This window comes from Schistocerca piceifrons, chromosome 8, assembly GCF_021461385.2.
Source record: "Schistocerca piceifrons isolate TAMUIC-IGC-003096 chromosome 8, iqSchPice1.1, whole genome shotgun sequence".
Taxonomy (NCBI): domain Eukaryota; kingdom Metazoa; phylum Arthropoda; class Insecta; order Orthoptera; family Acrididae; genus Schistocerca; species Schistocerca piceifrons.
In genome coordinates, this window is record NC_060145.1 from 188584840 (window position 1) to 188610832 (window position 25993).

Consider the following 25993-nt stretch of genomic DNA (forward strand, 5'->3'; position numbering starts at 1 on the left):
AGGTCCATGGTCCATGGTCCATGGGAGGGCTTTCATGTATACAGGGTGGTCCATTGATAGTGACTGGGCCACATATCTCACGAAATAGGCGTCAAACAAAAAAACTACAAAGAACGAAACTTGTCTAGCTAGAAGGGGGAAACCAGATGGTGCTATGGTTGGCCCGCTAGATGGCACTGCCATAGGTCAAATGAATATCAACTGCGTTTTTTTTTTTAGATAGGAACCCACATTTTTCATTACATATTCATGTAGTACGTAAAGAAATATGAATGTTTTAGTTGGACCACTTTTTTCACTTTGTGATAGATGGCGCTGTAATAGTCACAAACGTATAAGTACGTGGTATCACGAAAAATTCCGCCAGTGCGGACAGTATTTGCTTCGTGATACATAACCGTGTTAAAATGGACTGTTTACCAATTGTGGAAAAGATCGATATCGTGTTGATGTATGGCTATTGTGATGAAAATGCCCAATGGGAGTGTGCTATGTATGCTGCTCGGTATCCTGGATGACATCATCTAAATGTCCGGGACCGTGTGCCGGATAGATACACTATTTAAGGAAACAGGAAGTGTTCAGCCACATGTGAAATGTCAACCACGACCTGCAACAAATGATGATGCCCAAGTAGGTAATTGTACCCGTACCATATTTCTATGCACCAGGAATTCCATGGCGACGACTTTGAACATCATGTACAGTTCTGCTATTGGGCACAAGAGAAATTACGGGACGATGACAGATTTTTTGCACGTGTTCTATTTAGCGCCAAAGCATCATTCACCAACAGTGGTTACGTAAACTGGCATTGGGCAACGGAAAATCCATGATGGCTGCAACAAGTGGAACATCTGCGACCTTGGTGGGTTAATGTATGGTGCAGCATTATGGGAGGAAGGGTAATTGGCCCCCATTTTATCGACGGCAATCTAAATGGTGCAATGTATGCTCAATTCCTACATAATGTTCTACCGATGTTACTACAAGATGTTTCACTGTATGGCAGAATGGCGATGTACTTGCAACATTATGGATGTCTGGCACATAGCTCACGTGCGGTTGAAGCAGTATTGAATAGCATATTTCATGACAGGTGGATTGGTTGTTGAAGCACAATACCAAGGCCTGCACATTCAACGGATCTGACGTCCCTAGATTTCTTTCTGTGGGAAAAGTTGAAGGATATTTGCTATCGTGATCCACAGACAATGCCTGACAATATGCATCAGCGCATTTTCAACGCATGTGCGAACATTACGGAAGGCGAACTACTCGCTGTTGAGAGGAATGTCGTTACACATATTGCCAAATGCATTGAGGTTGACAGACATCATATTGAGCATTTATTGCATTAATGTGGTATTTACAGGTAATCATGCTGTAACAGCATGCATTCTCATAAATGCTAAGTTCACAAAGGTACATGTATCACATTGGAACAACCGAAATAAAGTGTTCAAACGTACCTATGTTATGTATTTTAATTTAAAAATCCTACCTGTTATCAACTGATCGTCTAAAATTGTGAGCTATATGTTTGTGAGTATTACAGTGCCATCTACCACAAAGCAAAAAAAGTGATCCAACTAAAACATTCATATTTCTTTATGTACTACACAAATACGTAATAATAAATGGGGGTTCCTGTTTTAAAAACCACAGTTGATATCCTTTTGACCTACTGCAGCACCATCTAGCGGGCCAACCATAGCTTCATATGGTTTCCCCCTTCTAGCTAGACAAGTTTAGTTTATTTATTTATTTATTGTTCCGTGGGACCACATTTAGGAGAAGTCTCCATGGTCATGGAACGAGTCAATACATGAAATTATAACACGATTGTAGAAACAGATAAAATGAAATATAAGAAACATATTCAGGCGACAAGTCGTTAGTTTAAATAAAGAAAATCAAGAATGTAACACTGGAATTTGCATAATTTTTTAGCTCTTCCAGGAGCTCCTCGACAGAATAGAAGGAGTGAGCCATGAGGAAACTCTTCAGTTTAGACTTAAAAGTGTTTGGGCTACTGCTAAGATTTTTGAGTTCTTGTGGTAGCTTATTGAAAATGGATGCAGCAGAATACTGCACTCCTTTCTGCACAAGAGCCAAGGAAGTGCATTCCACATGCAGATTTGATTTCTGCCTAGTATTAACTGAGTGAAAGCTGCTAACTCTTGGGAATAAGCTAATATTGCTAACAACAAACGACATTAAAGAAAATACATACTGTGAGGGCAATGTCAAAATTCCCAGACTATTGAACAGGGGTCGACAAGAGGTTTTCGAACTTACACCATACATAGCTCGAACAGCCCGTTTTTGAGCCAAAAATACCCTTTTTGAATCAGAAGAATTACCCCAAAAAATAATACCATATGACATAAGCGTATGAAAATATGCGAAGTATACTACTTTTCATGTTGAAATGTCACTTATTTCAGATATTGTTCTAATGGTAAATAAAGCGGCATTTAGTTTCTGAACAAGATCCTGAACATGGGCTTTCCACAACAGCTTACTATCTATCCGTACGCCTAGGATATCCGTACGCCTAGGAACTTGAACTGTTCCGTCTCGCTTATAACATGCCCATTCTGTCTGATTAAAATGTCAGTTCTTGTTGAATTGTGGGTTAGAAACTGTAAAAACTGAGTCTTACTGTGATTTAGCATCAAATTATTTTCCACAAGCCACGAACTTATATCATGAACTACATTATTTGATAATGTTTCAATATTACACACAAGATCCTTCACTACCAAGGTGGTGTCATCAGCAAACAGAAATATTTTTGAATCACCTGTAATACTAGAAGGCATATCATTTACATAAATAAGAAACAGCAGTGGCCCCAGCACCGACCCTTGGGGAACGCCCCACTTAACAGTGCCCCATTGGGACTGAACATCATTACCACTCTCAATATTGCAGAGGATTACCTTCTGCTTTCTGTTCTTAAAGTAGGAGGCGAACCAATTGTAAGCTACTCCCCTTACTCCATAATGTTCCAACTTCTGCAGTAATATTTTTTGGTCAACACAGTCAAAAGCCTTCGTTAAATCAAAGAAAACACCTAACGTTCGCAACCTTTTATTTAATCCGTCCAAAACCTCACAGAGAAAAGAGACTATAGCATTTTCAGTTGTTAAGCCATTTCTAAAACCAAACTGTACATTTGACAGCAAATTATGTGAATTTAAATGATGCAGTAAACTTGTATATACAACCCTCTCGATAACTTTAGCAAACACCGATGGCATAGAAATAGGTCTATAATTGTCAACATTATCCCTGTCTCCCTTTTTATAAAGTGGCTTCACTACCGAGTACTTTAATCGGTCAGGAAACCGACCACTCCTAAAGGAAAAGTTACAGATATGGCTAAGTACTGAGCTAACATACGTGGAACAATACTTCAGTATTCTGCTAGATACCCCGTCATATCCATGAGAGTTCTTGGTCTTTAGTGATTTAATTATTAACTCAATCTCCCTCTTGTCAGTATCATGGAGGAGCATTTCAGGTAACAGTCTCGGAACACTTTTTTCTAAGAGCGCTATATGATTCCCTGTTGGGACTAGGTTTCTATTTAGTTCACCTGCTATATTCAGAAAGTGATTATTAAGTACTGTACATATATGCGACTTATCAGTAACACGGACATCCCCACTACGCACTGATTCTATATTCTCGACCTGTCTCTGCAGACCAGCCACTTCCTTTACGACTGACCATATGGTTTTAATTTTATCCTGAGACTTAGCTATTCTATCTGCATACCACATACTTTTTGCCTTCCTAATAACTTTTTTAAGCACCTTACAATACTGTTTGTAATGGGCTGCTGAATTTAGATTTTGACTGTTTCTAACGTTTTGATATAATTGCCACTTTGTTCTACAAGATATTCTTATCCCTTTAGTCAGCCACCCAGGCTGCCTGTTTGTGCTAGTACCCTGTTTTGAACGTTCTAACAGAAAGCAACTTTCAAAGAGCACGAGAAAAGTCTTGAGGAAAGCATTATATTTATCGTCTACTGTATCAACACTATAAACATCTTGCCACTCTTGTTCCTTGATAAGGTTTACAAAAGTCTGTACAGCAACTGGATCAGCTTTCCTAAAAAGTTGGTAACTATATTTAACATGTGTTGCAGCACAAAAATCTTTTAGACTTAAAATTTGTGCATCATGATCTGAAAGGCCATTCACCTTTTTGCTAACAGAATGCCCTTCTAATAATGACGAATGAACAAAAATATTGTCTATGGTTGTTCTACTGTTCCCTTGCACTCTCGTTGGAAAGAATATAGATTGCATAAGATTATATGAATTAAGGAGGTGTACTAGCATCCTTTTCCTTGCACAATCACTTATACAATTAATACTGAAGTCACAACATATAACTAACTTTTTGTATTTCCTATAAAGTGAACCAAGAACCTCCTCTAGCTTTAGCAAAAATGTTGTGAAATTGGAGTCTGGGGATCTATAAATAACAACAGTAAGAAGTTTAGCTCCACTAAATTTAACCACACCTGCACAACATTCAAACACCTTTTCAGTGCAGTACTTTGAAACATCAATTGACTCAAATGGGATACCATTTTTCACATACATGGCTACTCCCCCACACCGCAAAGAGCTCCTAGAAAAGCTGCCAGCCAACCTGTATCCTGGTAAAGGAAGCCTCTGAATTATCTCCTTATTTAAGAAGTGTTCAGATATACCAATAATTTCAGAGTCAACATCTATAAGCAGTTCACTAACTTTATCTCTAATACCTTGTATATTTTGATGAAATATACTAATTCCCTCATTAATCGGATACCCAAGCTTTGTAGAAAGTGGTTTCTTTGTTAGAGAGACTTCCCTTAGGCAGGAATACCTATCAGCTGACTTCAATCTAAAAAAGGTACAGCTCTAACACCCACAACTACCGGAATTTTCCCATGAGTGATCCCACCACCCCCACCTATGCTGTCACCTATAAGTTTTCCCAACCTCCCCTTCCCATACCTGTTGAGGTGCAGGCCATGTCTAGTGAAACCCGTCCTACTGATAGAATCCACCGACACCACTGAAATGTGACTCATGCCTTCTGACATCAGCGCACCCCCAAGTCTCATGTTATTACACCTGACGGCTGTATTAAGATGAGGCCGATCGTGACGCTGAAACAGTTCCATGAAATGCACATTCGTGTTGCCAGTCTGAGTGGCTATCTTTTCCAGGTCACCATCTATGTCATACTCCCCATCCCTATCAATACTATTACCAGCCCCACCCACAATCACTACCTGATCCTCTTTAGTAAAATCCCTACATAACCCCCCTATGTTAAAAGTCACCTGAGCCAATCCTGCATTAGGCTTCACAATGCTGGTGACCTGGTACTCACTCCCCAAAACTTCCTGCAACTGCTGGCCTACACCTCCACCATGAGAACTACCTAACAGCAGAACCTTCTTCTTTCTCTTAGACTTTGCAACTGTCCTAGCCACCGTAACTGCTGAGGTCTGCTGCATACTTCCTACATCTACAGCTACTAGAGATTCCTCTCCACTAGACTCTGACAGTTGGTCATATCTATTACAAACACCAATAGTAAAACTATCTGAAAATCTCCTTCTCCTAGCAGATCTCTTGCCAACAGCCAGCTCCCATTCCCCAACCCCCTTCTCCCTCCTCATCCTATCTAGCTCCTCCTGTGCGTTTTTCAACTGCACCTGAAGGGCACAGATCTTACGCTCCTGCTCCTCTATCAACTTACTCTTGCTACATAACCTGCAGTTCCAGGAGAGGATCTCACCAGAATGCCCACTGGCTTCCCCACTGCATTCCCCCCAGTGAAAATACTTCGAACAAGTCTCACACCGCAATCCACTACTCACGAACCTACGGCAAAGCCCACACTTCTCACTCATGGTAAAATTTTACAATTATTGAAACAAGAAAACAACTTTATCTAAGTTCCGATACTACAATAAGAAGATGTTAAAAACTGACTACAATTATCACAAACTTGCTCTACAAGGGAAGTAACTACTATTATTGACAGTATTAATCAACAACAAATGAGAATATAACAAAATACTAACACAGAAAGAAAATCAAACGTCTAATGACAGTAACGAACCTGAAAGCAGTTCGCAAAAATTTCTTCTGAAGTTATTTCACCGGAAAACACCAAGAACACCGGTTGAAGACTACTAAAGTTCCTAAATAAACTACTATACACAAACAATTAATTAGTACCTAGCTTTCGATGCGCCGCTACAGCTGCAACCGGTCAGCGCGGAATGTAAACACGGGTAAGAGGTTAAGTTGCTCGATACGAAACACTCACAAATATCAGGCCACAACACAAGAAATGCAGAGGTAAATGAAGAAACCACCAATAAGTCACTTATATAGTAAATATTATCACAAAAGCAGTTAAAATATATATCTGAAACCTAAAAATAGATGAAAACTTAGAGAGCGATCTCACACGCAGTTCTTTGTAGTTTTTTCGTTTGACACTTATTTCATGAGATATTTGGCTCGGTCACAATCAATGGACCACTGTGTATACAAAGCATATCCTAACAATAGAAAACTGAGGCTCATATTATAAAATGATACAACAGGAATATGATTAGATGTAGAGTGAGAGATCATTAATATGGTGTGCTATATGACACAGTGCTTGGCCTACTCCTGTTCTCGGTCTACATAAATGGTTTGCCTGGGACATTGGAGGACTCCTAAAATATTGCAATGTTTGCTGGTGGTATAAGTATATTGACAAAGAGCCCACACACATCCGTACTAGACACAGCCTGGAGAATAGAGGATTTGGCTTACAACTGGTTCATAGCCAACAGCCGAACACATATTGAGATGTGAGAAGTAGAAATCAGTCATCATACACTGCCTGAAACTCCAAGCCTGAAGTTCCTGAACATTATGATGGGCAATTAACTGAGGTGGTACCAGTATGTGAGTAAGTTAATCAAAATTCTTTTGACTACCTCTGAAATGAGGGAATCCTACCCACTATTCTGCTCCCCCACTCCTTCCACAGTAGTATTCCACTGCCCATTGAACCTACACAATATCCTTGTCCATTCACATGCCACAATTGCTCCCAACCCCTTGCCAATATCTCTGCAACAGGCCTAGATGCAAAGCCTATCCCATACATCCTCACGCTACCACCTTCTCCAGACATCTGCATCTACATGGATACCCTGCAAATCACATTTAAGTGCCTGGCAGAGGGTTCATTGACCCACCTTATTACAATCTCGTATAGAGCACGGAAAGAACGAACACCTATATCTTTCCGTACGAGCTCTGATTTGCCTTATTTTCTCATGGTGATCATTTCTCATTCAGTGTCAACAAAATATTTTCACTTGTGAAGGAGAAATTTGGTGATTGGAATTTCATGAGAAGACTCCTCCGCAATGAAAAATGCCTTGTTTTTTAAATATCCATCCCAAATCCTGTATCATTTCAGTACACTCTCTCCCCTATTTTGTGATACTACAATATGTGCTGCCCTTCTTTTAACTTTTTCGTTGACTCCATCAATCCTAGCTGGTAAGGATCCCACACTACACAGCAGTATTCTAAAAGAGGATGGACAAGTATAGTGCAGGCTGTCTCCTTAGTAGATCTGTTACATTTTCTAGGTGTCCTGCCAATAAAACACAGTCTTTGGTTAGCCATCTCCACAACATTTTGTACATGTTCCTTCCAATTTAAGTTGTTTGTAATTGTAATTCCTAGGTATTTAGTTGAATTTGCAGCAGGTTTAGATTAGGCTGCTTTAGCATGTATCTGAAGTGTAACGTATTCCTTTTAACACTCATGTGGATGGCCTTGCACTTTTCATCATTGAGGGTCAGTCACCAATTTTCACACCATACAGATATATTTTCTAAATCATTTTCCAATTTGTTTTGATCTTCTGATGACTTACAGATATGCCTGCTCCACACATCTCCAACCCCATAAGAGGCATGTCTACCTATGAAAGCAGTCACATGATCTACTAATTAAGATGCAGCCACTGTGCTACTTTCTATGTGGGCATGATGACAAGCTATCTGTCCACATGTATGGTCTCAATCAAACTGTGGACCGCCCAGTTGCTGAACATGCTGCCCAGTTGCTGAACATGCTGCCCAGCACAATGTGCTTCACTTCAGTAACTACTCCACAGACTGTGCCATCTGAATTCATTCTACCAACAGCAGCTTTCCTAAATTTCACAATTGGGAACACTCCCTACAGAAAATCCTTCATTCCTGTAACTCTGCTGACCCCAAGCTTCACTAGTCCCTATCCTCCACCTGCCTGTCCCCCTCCCTGCTCCCACACCAGCACTACATACACCCACTACCCCACCAATGAATCTACTATTCTTTCCACCTTCCCCACTTTGCTCCTCTCCCATCTCCCTTTATTCCCCCCTCTCCCCACCCCCTTCCAGAATAGCCCCTGATGCTGCACCTAACAGCCCTACCCTATCCCACCTCACCATGTCCCTACTCACCCCTACAGGCAATGCAACATCTTCCTCCTCCACTACCCTGTTCTCCCTCTCCCTCCACTCCACATGCCTCCTCCTTCCCCCACTACCCACCCCAGTTGTTTCTCACATCAGCAGCAGTTGCAATTGGGGCCTAGTTCCCTGAGGTAATGGTCATGTGTATTGAGCTGTTCTTCTGTGAACGTGTCTGTGTTTTCTGTTTTGGAAGAAGGACTGTCTGAAATCTGAAATATTTTGCAGTCTTTTTCACTGTGCTGTCTGTGATTCAACACCTTCTCTATGTGGTGGGTAGCACTCTACCCTTTCCGTATTGTAATTAACCAAAAAGCTCAGTTCTGCCTACTTTGCACTAAGAAATCTCTCTCATAGTGTTGATCTGCAGACAAGATAGCCAGCATACCTTGCATACTTTTACTCAGGTCTTTCCTATGGCACAGCATTGGTGGGATATTGCAACTAAGCTGAAAAAATATTTACTCAACAGAAATGTGCAATAAAATTTTTGTTTAAAGTTGGTAACCAATCAACATGCCAATACATAAATTCCCTAATGCTACTTGTGGTTGACAATAGGAGTGAATTTCAGATGAAATCGGCAATTCAAAACCACAATACCAGAAGAAGAAATAATTTCCATACACAGGGTTTAGTATGTACACAGGCACGGCAACGCTGCTATACAACACTGTTGGCACAAGGTGTGGTACGGGCCAATAACAAACTGGGCAACAGAGCCCCGAAAGAGAAAATGAAATGTGAGTCAATCTGCAGGGAAGAAGAATGTCTGAAACTGCTTAGAAATGAACAAAGAGAATAATATGATACATGGCACTTATGGGTGGCTGAGCACTGAGCACACAGAAACGGCACATTGCGCAAGGCAAAGTCCACGTGGTTGAACTCAGCTGGTGTATTGCTGCCCACAAGTAAGTATTTCCTTCAGTGGGTCTTCTAGTACCATGTGACATGTGAGTCCCCCATGGCAGTAGTCCAAACTATTCCACTGTGATAAATATACTACCATACTAGCCTATCTGCCTCCATCACAGTGCCCACTGGTGGGCTACTAAATCTCTCCCTCCTGAAAAGTCCATGTAGGGCTAAAAATCACCACCAATGAACCACAATCTCCAGCAAAGGGCATAGGCCTGGGCAGTAAACCAATCAGCAAAGGAGACAATGTCAGTGCCCCTGTCTCCATTGGAGGGGTGGAAGGAGATGGAGGAAACAGTCAATCTATCAGCAGCAGTGGAGATGAGGCCATTTCCACAAGGGGAGAGAGGTGGCGGAGGAGGAGGAGGAGGAGGAGGAGGGAGGGTAAAAGTCCATGGGCTCCACATTAGTAGGCATGGGAGCATGTCTCACTTGTGACCAAGGCAGTAGGCAATGGAGTAAGGGGGGGGGGGGGGGGGGCAGGGTGCTAAGCAGGCAGCCACAGGGAAGTGCACCACCGCAAGTGGGAGCCCGCACTTGGAAAAACATTGTGACCAATTCTGCTGCCTAACTGACGGGACAACCACAGCATTGGTGGCTCAACAGGTGCGGCTGCAACTGATTTGCATGATGGGTCAGCTGCTCCCAACCAACATCTGCCACATAAACAGCCACCCTTTGTGAACCTCCACAACACCTGCCAGGAATCCTGCTGCTGGTCACAGGATCAGGTCTAAATGGAAATCCTAGCATTGACCACCAACAATCACTTGCTGCCCAAAAATGGACCAGCCAAACTGATGTGCATGCTATTCCAAGCGCGTTCCGGGACAGGTGAAAATTGGCAAGGCCTGGTTCTGTGCTCAGCCTCTGCAAGCCTGCACCAAATGTTCAGTGTCACAATCAAGCACCAGTCAGTAGATGTGGCATGGTGCCAACACCTCCGTAAGAGTAATATCCCAGTGCGACACATGCAGCAACTGGAGTATGCAAGGACACAATGCTTGGGGAATGACTACTTGACAGCATTGCATCTCTGTGTCTAGTACGAGGATCCCTGGACAAAAATTAGTTGGTCACATGGAGATAAAATGTATGCCATGCTGGATCCATGCACAAAGGGATGCACTCCAGCCAACGCTCCTGGAAAGCAGAGATGATTTTTCAGAAAGCAGGTCCGCAGCCGTGGTGGTCATGATCTCTCAACTATCAACAGAAAATCTGACAAGGTTTGCTGCAAAGTATAATTGCATGTGAACACAAGCGCCTCCTGCTGGTCAAATGCAGACGTGTGTGCAAGTTGCATTTGCGTGAGTGTGTGTGTGTGCGCGCATGTGTATGTGTGTCTACTGCTGACAAAGGCCTTTATGGCTGAAAGCTTCAATTGTGTGTATCTTTTTGTTGTGCCTATCGCGACTCAGAATCTCCGCTATATGGTGAGTAGCAACTTTCCTTCTCTGGTATTTCCACATAAATCAATGTGAGACATACGACAAATATATCCATAGACAAACGACAAATATATCCATTAGGACAGCGCAGCAAAATTTGGTGTTAATGGGCTATGGCAGCAGACGACCAACACAAGTGCCTTTGCTAACAGCGCAACAACATCTGCAGCACCTCTCCTGGGCTCATGACCATATTGATTTGACCCTAGACAACTGGAAAACTGTGGCCTGGTCAGATGAGTCCTGATTTCAGTTGGTAAGAGCTGATGGTAGGATTCAAGTGTAGTGCAGACCCCATTAAGCCATGGACCCAACTTGTCAACAAGACACTGTACAGGCTGGTGGTGGCTCTATGATCATGTAGGATGTGTTTACGTGGAATGTACTGGGTACCATTCATGTACTCTGTGTTCCCAAAAACTGATGGAATTTATATGGATGACAATGTGCCATGTCACTGGGCCACATTTGTTCATTATTCTAGACAATTCGAGCAAATGATTTGGCCACCCATTCACCTAACATGAATCCTGCCAAACATTTATGGGACATATTCGAGAAGTCACTTCATGCAGAAAATCCTAAAGCAACAACATTTTCGCAATAGGCCATTGCAGAGGCAGCACGGCTCAGTATTTCTGCATGGGACTTTGAATGACTTGCTGAATCGATGCCACATCAATTTTCTGCACTATGCTAGGCAAAAGGAGGTTCGATTGGTATTATGAGGTATTCCTGACTTTTGTTACTTCAGTGAATTTGTTCAATATTGCCTGTTTGTAACTATTTAGCATGGGTTCCAAACACTTCAGCAATGTTCCATGATTGGGCACACAAGTGATTTGTATGCAGTCTCATTTGAAGACTGACTCCATTTTCTCAGAATCCTGCCAATGAAATGAAGTCTGCCACCTGCCTCACCTATAAATGACCCTATGTGATCATCCCATTTCATATACCCATAAACTTTTACACCTAGATATTTGCATGCATCAGCTGATTCGAATTGTGAATAACTGATGTAGTTGTGGGACACAACTTTTCTGCATTTTGTGAAGTGCACAGTTTTACATTTATAATCTTTTAAAAAAAATCTGCAGTCATCTGCAAAAAGTTAAAAGTTATTGTCTAACAGGTAATGTACAACACGAACAAGGACCCAAACACCCTTGCCTGAGGCATGTCTGGAGTTACATCTACTACTGTTAATGACTTACCATCCAGGATAACATGCTCCATCCTCCCTACCGGGATGTTCTCAATCCAGTCATAAATTTTGTTTAATACCCCATATAACCCCATTTTTCTTAATAATCATTGGTTTTGGCACCAAGTTAAATGCTTTCAGAAAAAAAGGCAAACTGCTTCCACTTGATCCCCTGATCCATGGTTTTCTGGATCTCTTGCGAAAAAAGCACAAGTATGGTTTCATATATTTGATGTGTTCATAATCCATGCCGGTTTGCATGTGGAATGGGGGAGACCATTCTGTTTGAGACACTTCATTATGTTTGAGATAAGAATATGTTCTACAATTATACAGCAGCTAGATGTCAACAAAATAGGATGATAGTTTCGCAGATCACATCTGCTACCCTTCTTGGATATAGGTGTGACCTGTGCTTTCTTGCAATCACTGAAGACAATTTTATGTACAAGGGATCTACAGATATTTATATTATGACTAAAATGGGAGCTAACTCTACTACAGTTTCTGTTTAACATCAGACGTAGGTGCCATCATGCTCTGGAACATTGTTCAATTTTAGCAACTGTAGCTGTTTATCAGTGCCTCTTTGCAGTTTTGAAAGAATTAGCCTGGGTCAGTGGTTCTGTGATGAGTACCACAAACTTAGCATGTAGACTGAATGTATCACCAAACTGTTGGCATGTTCTACATAAGCAGGAGCTACACCTGTACCACAGCCAGAAGATACAGGCAATGCAGCCATAGTATTTTGCATCACAAGGCCACTTCTGCACAGGTTGTTCTTGCACTGTTGTGTGTTTCAGCCTGACTTCCCACAGTGGACCTTTTTCACAGACAAAGCCAAGTTACAAGGGAAAATGCTCTCAATTCCCACAGGAGGCATGTGTGGGCTGATGAAATACATATACTGTGTGCCCCCATGGGTTTTGGAGACAATATGGACTGAATATTTGGGCAGGGTTCCTGGATATACTTCTTCAACTGCTTGGCCTGCATGTTTTCCTGACTTGAACCTGTTATAACGTCAAGTTGAACACATATATTTCGAAACGACACAACACATATAAGTCATTGAACAAGTTGACAAAGCAACACATGTGAACACGGTAACATTCGAATGAGCACTGAGTCCAAGTCTAGCGGCCGCTGGCTGGCTGGCCGCTTAGGTGGCGCGGCTGCTGCATGGCTGGCAGACAGCGCCGCATGTAGACAACGCACGTAATTGTGCGGCGGCACTTTAAATGATTGGCTAATCAAACACTTTTCCCCCCTTTGAAATTTTTGCACTGGTATTGATGGAGGTGGCTGGTAGATTGCTAACGTCCATAGGTGTTGTGTGACTGGCCATAAAGTCTCGAGGAGGAGGCTTCCCGTATGGACGGAAGTGTCCCCGATGATAACGGGTCGATATGACAGGAGACGTATGGGTCGAATCGGCTGGGGCCCCGTGCACCAATCTGCCCATTGCGGCAAGTCCAGTTGATATAACAGGAGACATGGGCAATGTGTCGGAGTCTGTAGGAGAAGGAGGCAAGTAGATTGGCTCTGACAGATGATGGTCAACTGGTTCCTGCATGAGCACGTCTCCTGGTGGCGTCCGTTCTTCAACTGGCACCGAGATGACGGTGAGAGGGCTGCGTTGTGAGTAGTGAAAGATGCCAAGATCCCGAGCATCAGGTAGAGCCGAAGGTGGTGTAGCAGCATTCGAAACAGGCGTTGCCGGCACGCAAGGCCAAAGCTGGTCCGAATGACGCACTGCAACACCCGTGTCCATCTGGATTTCATACAGGCGTCGGCCACGATGTTGTAAGATGTGGCCAGGAGTCCATGGTCGCCGCCTGCCATATCCCTGTTCCCAGACAAGGTCGTCGGCGGTGAACCAGCCAAGTGAAAGCACCCGTGGTCGTGAGGTGGAAGGCCACAGAAGATGAAGTAGCATGCGGGGCTGTCGGCCATGTAAGAGCTCAGCCGGGCTGTGGTCACCCATGGGGGTGAAATGGTAAGAAGCCAGAAATTGGAGAAGCACATCATCAGCAGCAGAAGAAGTCAGGAGTTTCTGCATCTGAGCCTTAAATGTGCAGACCAGTCGTACAGCCTCACCGTTTGATTGTGGATGGAATGGAGGGGCCGTGACATGCATGACGCCATGACGAGCACAAAAATCTGCAAATTTGGAGGAGGCAAATTGCAGACCATTATCAGTAACAAGAGTAGAGGGACAGCCTTCCAAAGAGAAAATGCGAGCTAGAGCATTTGTGGTTGCCGCGGTGGTAGGCGACATGCAACGGACAATGAAAGGAAAGTTAGAGTAGGTGTCAATTACGAGTAGACAATAAATACCTAAAAAAGGTCCCGCGAAGTCAGCATGAATGCACTCCCAGGCCACGGTGACAAAGATGTTACTTCGGGGAGGTGGCCTGTGATGCACAAGGGCCGCAGGCAGCGACCATGTGTGCTATTTCAGAGTCGATGCAAGGCCAGTACACATGACGGTGCGCCAGAGATTTTGTGCGAGAGACACTCCAGCGCCCTTGGTGAAGGAGGTGCAAGACCGAAGCACGCAAAGACGTAGGTACCACAACACGCGGCGAAGCATTGTTGGTGGAAAGGAGGATAACACCATCACTAGCCGTGAAGCGGTAGCGCAAAGCGTAGTAGTTCCACAACAGGTCAGAAGTCTTAGCGGACGGACGATATGGCCAACCCTTCTGAATAAAGCTTAAAACCTGGGAGAGGGTAGGATCAGAACCCGTAGCAGCTGCCAGCCGGTCCCCGGTGATGGGGAATCTGTCCACAACCCGCTGCTTGGCAACATCCAGGTGCAAACACAAAAGTTCGTCCCTATCAAATGCCAGATCAGGACCCACGGGAAGGCGAGACAGTGCATCAGCATTCGCATGTTGAGCCATCGGCTGGAAATGAATCTCATAATTGAAACGAGACAAGTAAAGAGCCCAACACTGGAGGCGGTGTGCAGCCTTGTCAGGAAGTGACGATGATGGATGAAACAAGGAAACAAGTGGTTTGTGATCTGTAACAAGATGAAATTTGGATCCATAGAGAAAAACACCAAACATATGAAGAGCATAAATAATGGCCAAAGCTTCTTTTTCAATTTGGGAATACTTTTGTTGGGCATCCGTGAGTGTTTTGGAGGCATAAGCAATGGGTTGTTCAGAGCCGTCAGAAAAACGGTGCGCAAGGACTGCACCGACCCTGTATTGAGAGGTGTCCATGGCAAGAACAAGATGTTGGCCAGGTCGATAAGTAGCCAGGCACGGGGCCTGTTTCAGCATAGTCTTCAATTTCTGGAAAGCCGCATCGCATGACACGGACCAGTAAAAAGGCACGTTTTTATGCAACAGGCAATGCAACGGCTGAGCCACCGAAGCAGCAGACGGTAAAAACTTGTGATAGTATGCTATTTACCCCAAGAAGGCCTGCAGTTCCTTAACAGATGTAGGGAGAGGAAGGTCAATGATAACAGCGACAGTTTGCTGAAGCGGACGAATATCATCCTGAGAGACTTGAAACCCCAAGTAAGTGATAGATGCCTGAAAAAATTGTGACTTCTGAAGATTACACTTAAGATCAGCAGTCTGTAAGACGTGAAAAAGTGTGTGGAGATTCTGAAGATGTTCCTAAGTGGTGGAGCCAGTGACAACCAAGTCCTCCAAGTAATTGATACACCCAGGGACAGGAAGCAATAATTGTTCCAAGAATCACTGAAAGAGAGCTGGCAACCCTGAATGGCAATCGTTGGTATTGATAGAGGCTGAAAGGCGTGTTAAGGACCAGAAACTGCTGGGAAGCAGTGTCGAGAGGAAGTTGATGATAAGGTTATGACATGTCAATTTTAGAAAAATACTGGCTTCCAGCAAGTTTAGTGAACAATTCCTCAGGTCAGGGCATAGGGTAAGTGTCGATAAGGCATTGAGCATTTACAGTGGCTTTAAAATCGCCACAGAGACGAATATCACCAGTGGGCTTAGCAACGACAACGACAAGAGAGGACCACTCACTGGAAGCGACAGGAAGCAAGACCCCTGAAGTAGTGAGACGATCCAGCTCCTGTTTTACCCAATCATGAAGGGCCACAGGAATGGGCCGAGCCCAAAAATTTAGGCCGAGCAGTGGGTTTGAGCGTGTTATGAGCTTCAAAATCGTTTGCATGGCCTAACCCAGGAGAAAAAAGGGACGAAAATGTCGTCGACAAGGAATCCAATTGAGCATAAGGAATAGCATCAGAGACAATATTGACAGAGTCATCTATGGAGAACCCAAAAACGTGAAAGGCATTGAAACCAAAAATATTCTCTGCATTACTCTGGTCGACCACAAATATGGGAACAGTGTGAACGACGGATTTGTAAGATACCTCAGCATTAAATTGTCCCAAGAGAGAAATCTTCTGTTTATTGTATGTCCGTAATTGCCGAGTGACATGTGATAGGAGTGGAGAACCCAACTGAAGATACGTCTGAGAATTAATTATAGTGGCAGCAGAACCGGTATCCACCTGCATGCGAACATCCTGCTTAAGGATTTGGACAGTAAGGAATAACTTCCCTGAAAGGGATGAAGTGCAATTGACAGACAACACAGAAGCAGAATCAGCATCATGGTCACGAACATCATGTATGCGGTCGGATTTGCAAACAGCAGACACATGACCCTTCTTTTTGCAATTGTGACACACAGCCCATCATTGGGGACAGTCCTCCCATGATTGTTTCGTAAAACACCGCGGACATGAAGGAAGTTGCCGGGGGTTTTGCTGCAGCTTCTTAGAGGGTTGTTTACAGTTAGGCCAAGGCTGCATGTGGGAGCGTACTGCGGCCACGTCGGCCGGCGGGGACGCACCGCACGCGTCGTCAACAGCACACAGAGGTTGTATTTCCCCAACGTCACCCCACGCCTCTATTTGCGCCCCAGCGGTGCGAGAAATTTCAAAAGACTGTGTGATGGATAGCACTTCATCTAGAGTCAGTTTGCTAAGTGAAGGGCATGTTGCCGAACTTCTTTGTCAGGCGCCGACTGGATAATAGCATCCCGAACCATGGTATCTGCATAGGATTCTTTGTGAACGTCAGTAACAAATTGACACTTTCGACTAAGGCCGTGAAGCTCAGCAGCCCAAGTGCGATAGGATTGATTCGGTTGTTTATGACAACAATAAAAGGCAACACAAGAGGCTACCACATGTGTTTGCTTGTGAAAATAGAAAAGTGAGCACATTTCAGCAAAGGACAAAGACGCAGGATCTTTCAAAGGAGCCAATTGCGACAACAACCGATACAATTGAGGTGAAATCCATGAAAGGAACAGAGACTTACATGTTTGTTCGTCCGTGACATGAAATGCCAAGAAGTGGTGTCAAAGACGTTTTTCGTAATCAGACCAGTCTTCCGTCGTAAGGAGGAAAAGGAGGTATAGACAACGACGAGAAACACCCCGCATTTGATGCCGCGAAGAAATCGAGAATCGCCGATGTTAGAAGCGTTTGCTGTTCAATGAGACCTTGCAATAGTTGCTCTACAGTAGCCATGGAAACCTGTGGGTTAACGATGAAAAGAAAAAATCCACTACCTCATCACCAATTGTTATAACGACACAATACATTTAAGTCACAGAGCAATTAGACGAAGTAAGACATGTGTACATGGTAACAGTTAAATCAGCACTGGGTCCAAGTCTAGCGGCCGATGCCTGGCTGGCCGCTTAGGTGGCGTGGCTGCTGCATCGCTGGCAGACAGCGCCACATGTAGGGGACTTGTGGATTGTGTGGCGGCTCTTTGAAAGATCGGCGAGTCACAACAACATGTAAGTTGCTCAGTGCCATCTAACTGAAAGACTTGCACCAAGATATTATTATTATAACCAAAGCCTCCTCCAGCTTACTACTTTCTTTAAGATATAAGGTGAAGCTGTTGCTGAAATCCACTCCACAGCTAGCTAAAATACAGGCCCCACACTATTACTTTTGCTTCATACTCTACAAAATGCTCAAAGTATAAAATTACTCACCATAGAAATCTCTCACCTTCCTCCCTGATTTGTATTTCTGCATCCACATTCTGAAAATTGCTGTCAAGTGTATGGGACAGGGCTCTTTCTATCATATCACATATCTGGGTTTTTTACCTTCCATTTACATATCAATTATGGGAAGAATAACTGCCAACTGTCTCTCTGTGTGCTGTAATTATTCCAATCTTGCCTTCATAGACCCCATTGGAGTCTTATGTAGAGGAATGTAGTGTATTCATCAATTAATACTGGTTTTCACAAAACTGAAAGTAAGCATTCACAGAATAGTTGAAATCTGTCTTCAAGCCCTTGCCAGTTCAGGTTTTCAAGCTTTTCCATGATGGTCTTTCATGATTCAAACATGTAAGTAACTACATGGGCTGCCCTTCTTGATGTACATTGAATAGGTCTTGTTAGTTCTAATTGGTATGAGTTCCACATGCTCAAGCAATATTCTAGGATGGTCACAGACTGTTTGGTAAGCCACCTCCAGTTTAAATTGACTATATTTTACTCGTAATTTAGCAATGAACCTGCCACATGTTTTACCTATTGTTGAGCCTAAAGTCCAAGAGCTCCTGGAGATAGTTCAGTATTGTCTTTCATCCCATTTGTCTTGCAATTATAAACTATTTGATGTCACACACTAGCTGTTTTGCTCTGCATATAGTTTCCCCAATATACGCCCCAATGTAGCACCCAAATGTCAAATGTGTGTTTTGCACACTCACGACCACATCACAGACACTATCTCAAAGAAATATTGGGTGTTCATCTCAAGATAGCTTCAGCATCTCTTCCACTGCTTGGGATTGGATTGTCACTGTCACATGGGCATAGACCAATAGCACACGAAGAAAATCTACAACTACACAGACACAAAGTCTGAACATCTTGCAGCATGACATAAAACTATGCGAGAATCACCTAAGTGAACTGTATCAACCCTACATGGAGGAAAATCTAAACTTAACCCCAACCTCAACATCACTACTGATTTCGGACATCATAAGCAGTGTGAAACAAGCAACGTACACACTGTCAGTCAATGATGCCAAAAAATATGCTGTGAAATGTGCTGTGCAGTCAATAGGGCTGCATCACCAAAGAGCAACATTTCAAAGGTGGAAAGAGCAGCTGTCCAGGAGTTACATGAACTCTAGATATGATCATCTTGTCCACTGACAAAGGAAATGTTAGTGTTGTCCCTGTGCTCATATTTTATAACCAGAAAATTGTTGTACTTCTTGATGATGATGCAGCATGCTGGAGAATAGGAGATTTGGCAAGTCATCTCCAGGTAAAATCGTTGAACTTTTTCACAATACCTTTGATGCAAAAGCTGTTAAGAAACTTCAACCATGTGCTGTTTATACACCATGGCTGTTTGGGCTTCCAAAAGTCCACAAAGAGGGCATCCCCTTGTGGCCCTCACTTAGTAACACTGGAGTAGCAATATCTGTAGTTCCAGTCATTTTGTACAAAATTTACATAAACTTCAGCTCAGTGATAGTGACCTGCTGGTAAGTTGCAATATAGTCCCCTTCTTCAGCAAAATACCACTAAGTAATTGATAAGTAAGAAATTTAAGCACAGCCCGACAAGGCTCTTCAAGTTGAGCCTAATTAAAACCAACCTCTTTCTACCATTATGTGGATGATGGTCATCGTTGGGCCTCGTGGATGGGAGAGCTTAGGTGAATTTCTCCATGACCTCAGCTCAACTCACCCCAATGTACAGTTTACCATGGAGGTGGAACAGGATAGCATCCTTCTGTTTCTTGACACCCTGGTGAAACAGAAACCAGATGGTACACTGGGACATAGTGTTTACAGAAAGCCCAGACACAATTATCTCTACCTACATGCCTCCAGTAGTCACTACAGTTCCCAGTGTGAAGGCTTTAATGCCCAACTGTTTACAGGGCATGATCCATCTGTCACCAAGACAGCCTTCCAACCGAGTTGAAGCACCTGGAGACAACATCCTGAAGGATTAGGAACACCAACAAGCAGATAAGGCATGTGTTTATGCATGTTGTACTTACCAAACAGCAGGAAGGAAAAGAGGCACAAATCACTAACATGCATCCCATCTGTTGGCAATTCTGCCAGAAAAGGCAGCAGAATCTTGGAGTGACACATGTCAAATGTGCATTTTGCACCTCCCCCAAGACCTTGATGCTTCTAGACCTAGGCCTTTGCAAACCACAGATTTATCAAATCCTTGCCAGTGCAGCAAAGTATACATTGTGGAAACTGTACGCACAGTAGAGGAGAGGTGTCATGGACATAGGTGCCACACGGAATTACAGCAGACCACAAATCAGCCATGGCCAGCCATACTATGAAAACTGGCCATACTACAGATTACAACAAAACTGAAATACTTGGCCAATCTTCCTTCTGTCTAAGATTGCATGATTAAAGGGGCCATTAAAATTAAGGTCCCAGATGATCTAATTAACATAGATAGTGACCTACAACTGAATCAGACATGGAACCCTCCACTGAGCTGAGAAAAAGTAAAGTGTTTCCATACAATGAGGTCCACACCTGGTCGTGAAGTGTGGTGACTGAAAGCTGAATTTGCAGCCAAGCATGACGATCCAACAACCCTTTCCACCAGTGTGGTGGCTGCAATGACAGCAGTAGAACTGGAATGATGGAGGGGGCAGAGGCTGACATACACAGGACACCAAATCAAGCAGAGCAGTAGTCATCAGGAAACACTTCAAGGTGGCAACACGTCTGTTTGCCAAAATATTGTAGAGAGCTTATGAAGCGACCCGTGCACTCACCCACGAGTTCTATGAGTACCTCCACTATTCACAGATTTCTTGTTAATAGCAACATATCATCATTATGCACATTAAACAATATTTTTGCAGTATATCTGATAATATATGTTTGAAACTGAACATGTTGTTGTTGTTGTTGTCGTCATCTTCAGTCCTGAGACTGGTTTGATGCAGCTCTCCATGCCACTCTATCCTGTGCAAGCTTCTTCATCTCCCAGTACTTACTGCAACCTACATCCTTCTGAATCTGCTTAGTGTATTCATCTCTTGGTCTCCCTCTACGATTTTTACCCACCACGCTGCCCTCCAATGCTAAATTTGTGATCCCTTGATGCCTCAGAACATGTCCTACCAACTGATCCCTTCTTCTAGTGAAGTTGTGCCACAAACTCCTCTTCTCCCCAATTCTATTCAATACCTCCTCATTAGTTATGTGATCTACCCATCTAATCTTCAGCATTCTTCTGTAGCACTACATTTCAAAAGCTTCTATTCTCTTCTTGTCCAAACTATTAATCGTCCATGTTTCACTTCCATACATGGCTACACTCCATACAAATACTTTCAGAAACGAATTCCTGACACTTAAATCTATACTCGATGTTAACAAATTTCTCTTCTTCAGAAACGCTTTCCTTGCCATTGCCAGTCTACATTTTATATCCTCTCTACTTCGACCATCATCAGTTATTTTGCTCCCCAAAGAGCAAAACTCCTTTACTACTTTAAGTGTCTCATTTCCTAATCTAATTCCCTCAGCATCACCCGACTTAATTCGACTACATTCCATTATCCTCGTTTTGCTTTTGTTGATGTTCATCTTATATCCTCCTTTCAAGACACTGTCCATTCCGTTCAACTGCTCTTCCAAGTCCTTTGCTGTCTCTGACAGAATTACAATGTCATCAGCGAACCTCAACATTTTTATTTCTTCTCCATGGATTTTAATACCAACTCCAAATTTTTCTTCTGTTTCCTTTACTGATTGCTCAATATACAGATTGAATAGCATCAGGGAGAGGCTACAACCCTGTCTCACTCCCTTCCCAACCGCTGCTTCCCTTTCATGCCCCTCGACTCTTATAACTGCCATCTGGTTTCTGTACAAATTGTAAATAGCCTTTCGCTCCCTGTATTTTACCTCTGCCATCTTTAGAATTTGAAAGAGAGTATTCCAGTCAACATTGTCAAAAGTTTTCTCTAAGTCTACAAATGCCTTTCCTTAATCTATTTTCTAAGATAAGTCGTAGGGTCAGTATTGCCTCACGTGTTCCAACATTTCTGCAGAATCCAAACTGATCTTCCTCGAGGTCGGCTTCTACCAGTTTTTCCATTCGTCTGTAAAGAATTCGTGTTAGTATTTTGCAGCTGTGACTTATTAAACTGATAGTTCAGTAATTTTCACATCTGTCAACACCTGCTTTCTTTGGGATTGGAATTATTATATTCTTCTTGAAGTCTGAGGGTATTTCACCTGTCTCATACATCTTGCTCAGCAGATGGTAGAGTTTTGTCAGGACTGGCTCTCCCAAGGCTGTCAGTAGTTCCAATGGAATGTTGTCTACTCCCGGGGCCTTGTTTCGAATTTGGTCTTTCAGTGCTCTGTCAAACTCTTCACGCAGTATTGTATCTCCCATTTCATCTTCATCTACATCCTCTTCAATTTCCATAATATTGTCCTCAAGTACATTGCCCTTGTATAGACCCTCTATATACTCCTCCCACCTTTCTGCTTTCCCTTCTTTACTTAGAACTGGGTTTCCATCTGAGCTCTTGATATTCATACAAGTGGCTCTCTTTTCTCCAAAGGTCTCTTTAATTTTCCTGTAGGCTGTATCTATCTTACCCCTAGTGAGATAAGCCTCTACATCCTTACATTTGTCCTCCAGCCATGCCTGCTTAGCCATTTTGCACTACCTGTCGATCTCATTTTTGAGACGTTTGTATTCCTTTTTGCCTGCTTCATTTACTGCATTTTTATATTTTCTCCTTTCATCAATTAAATTCAACATTTCTTCTGTTACCCAAGGATTTCTACTAGCCCTTGTCTTTTTACCTACTTGATCCTCTGCCGCCTTCACTACTTCATCCCTCAGAGCTACCCATTCTTCTTCTACTGTATTTCTTTCCCCCATTCCTGTCAATTGTTCCCTTATGCTCTCCCTGAAACTCTGTAAAACCTCTGGTTTAGTCAGTTTATCCAGGTCCCATCTCCTTAAATTCCCACCTTTTTGCAGTTTCTTCAGTTTTAATCTACAGTTCATAATCAATAGATTGTGGTCAGAGTCCACATCTGCCCCTGGAAATGTCTTACAATTTAAAACCTGGTTCCTAAATCTCTGTCTTACCATTATTTAATCTATCTGATACCTTCTAGTATCTCCAGGATTCTTCCATTATACAACCTTCTTTTATGATTCTTGAACCAAGTGTTAGCTATGATTAAGTTATGCTCTGTGCAAAATTCTACCAGACGGCTTCCTCTTTCAGTTATCTCCCCCAATACATATTCACCCACTATGTTTCCTTCTCTCCCTTTCCTGCTCTCGAATTCCAGTCACCCATGACTTAAATTTTCGTCTCCCTTCACTACCTGAATAATTTCTTTTATCTCATCCTACATTTCATTAATTTCTTCATAATCTGCAGAGCCAGTTGGCATATAAACTTGTACTACTGTAGTAGGCATGGGCTTCGTGTCTATCTTGGCCACAATAATGCATTCACTATGCTGTTTGTAGTAGCTTACCCGCACTCCTATTTTTTTATTCAGTATTAAACCTACTCCTGCATTACCCCTATTTGATTTTGTATTTATAACCCTGTATTTACCTGACCAAAAGTCTTGTTCCTCTTGCCACCGAACTTCACTAATTCCCACTATATCTAACTTCAACCTATCCATTTCCCTTTTTAAATTTTCTAACCTACCTGCCTGATTAAGGGATCTGACATTCCACACTCCGATCCTTAGAATGCCAGTTCTCTTTCTCCTGATAACGACATCCTCTTGAGTAGTCCCCGCCCAGAGATCCGAATGGGGGACTATTTTACCTCCGGAATATTTTACCCAAGAGGACGCCATCGTCATTTAACCATACAGTAAAGCTGCATGTCCTCGGGAAAAATTACGGCTGTAGTTTGCCCTTGCTTTCAGCAATTCGCAGTACCAGCACAGCAAGACCGTTTTGGTTAATGTTACAAGGCCAGATCAGTCAATCATCCAGACTGTTGCCCCTGCAAGTACTGAAAAGGCTGCTGCCCCTCTTCAGGAACCACACATTTGTCTGGCCTCTCAACAGATACCCCTCCATTGTGGTTGCACCTATGGTACGGCCATCTGTATCGCTGAGGCACGCAAGCCTCCCCACCAATGGCAAGGTCCATGGTTCATGGGGGTAGGTTACTGAACATAGCTGTGCAAAACACAGATGAGCAGACAGAAACATACCAACATGTATACAAACTGGCATCAATGTGCACCAAAAGCAATGTGGCTACTTTCACACATTTGCTCCTGAAAACTAAATGAAGGTGTGTGATGTTGACAGTAAGGCAGATGAATTATTGTCTAATCTGCAGTGCTGTTATGTCTGATATTCAATCAATTTTATATCTATACAGTTCCATTGCAATAAATCTACTAATAAATGGTTAACTTAATGAATACAGATCTCTTTCAAAAATAGAAAACACTTGCTTGCACACGGCATGACTACGGACAGTAAGTTATTTCATGACTGTTTCAGACTGTATAAAAAGATTCTCAACAAGGTTATCCATGAGTCCAAGAAATTTTTCAACTGGAAACTTATAACTACCTCAAGGAAATCTAAAATAATAAGGGGAATTGTCTATGAGACAGTTCCTAAGAAAAGCAAAGGTCACTTACTAACATACATTAAATATAAAATTTATAGTATCTCTGGCCCTAAACAAATATGCGACATATGCAATAACCCCTACACAAACACTGGTAACAAACTTTCTCCTAAAATTGGTGCTCCTGAATCCTCTCTCTGGTTCAGACATAGTGTTATTCCCCGAAACATTGTTTCTTGATTCAATAATGACAGTATCATGAAAAGGATAGACTATTATTCACCATACATAGGAGATGTTGAGCCGCAGACAGGCACAACAAAAAGATTGCCAAACACGTGAGCTTTCAGTCAAAAGACCTTATTCTAAAGTAGGCAACACACACTTATTCACACAAGCACAAGTGACACACACATGACAACTGTCTCTGGCCACCGAGGCCAGGCTGCACAGAATGAGAGAAGCAATTGGGGTAAGGAGGAGCCAGGGTTAGGAGTCAGGAGGGATAGCAACAAAGGGGTGGGGCATGATAAAGCACTGCTTGTGAGATCATACAGGGAAGTGGTGGAGACAGGGTAGTGCAGGGCAGCTAGTTACAGTCATGAGACTAGGTGGGGAGGCGGGGGATGCAATTGGAGAAGGAGAGAAGGACTGTGGGGTGCAGTGGTGGAATAGAGGCTGTGTAGTGCTGTAGTGGGAGCAGGAAAGGCGAAAGGTGGGTGAAGGACATGGGCTAACAAAGGTTGAGGCCAGGGGGTTACAGAAATGTAGGATATGTGTTACAGAAATGTAGGATATATTACAGGGAGAGTTCTCATCTGCTCAATTCAGAAAAGCTGGTGTTGGTAAGAAGGAGCCAGATGGTGCAGCCTGAGACCAATCACTGAAGTGAAGAACATTGTATTGGGCAGCATGCTCAGCAACTGGGTGGTCCAGTTGTCTCTTGGCCAGTTTGTTAGTGGCCATTCATGAAGACAGACAGCTTGTTGGTTTTCAAGTGCACGTTAAACGCAGCACAGTGGTTGCTGGTTAGCTTGTAGATCACATGACTGCTTTCATAGGTAGCCCTGCCTTTGATGGGATAGGTGGTGCTTGTGACTGGACTGGAGTAGTTGGTGGTGGGAGGATATGTGCGACAGAGCTTCCATCTAGGTCTATTCCAGGGATATGAGCAAGAGGCAAGGAGCTTGGAGC

General features: G+C 43.0%; 1 long non-coding RNA gene across 1 annotated transcript in view; it reads right to left on the bottom strand.

Moving 5' to 3' along the window:
* LOC124712531 overlaps positions 1-25993 on the bottom strand; it is an 84089-nt gene that overhangs the window by 30757 nt on the left and 27339 nt on the right. Inside the window, exon 2 of the long non-coding RNA XR_007005589.1 lies at positions 19814-19965. This is a non-coding gene — a long non-coding RNA (uncharacterized LOC124712531). The remainder of the gene's footprint in view (positions 1-19813; positions 19966-25993) is intronic.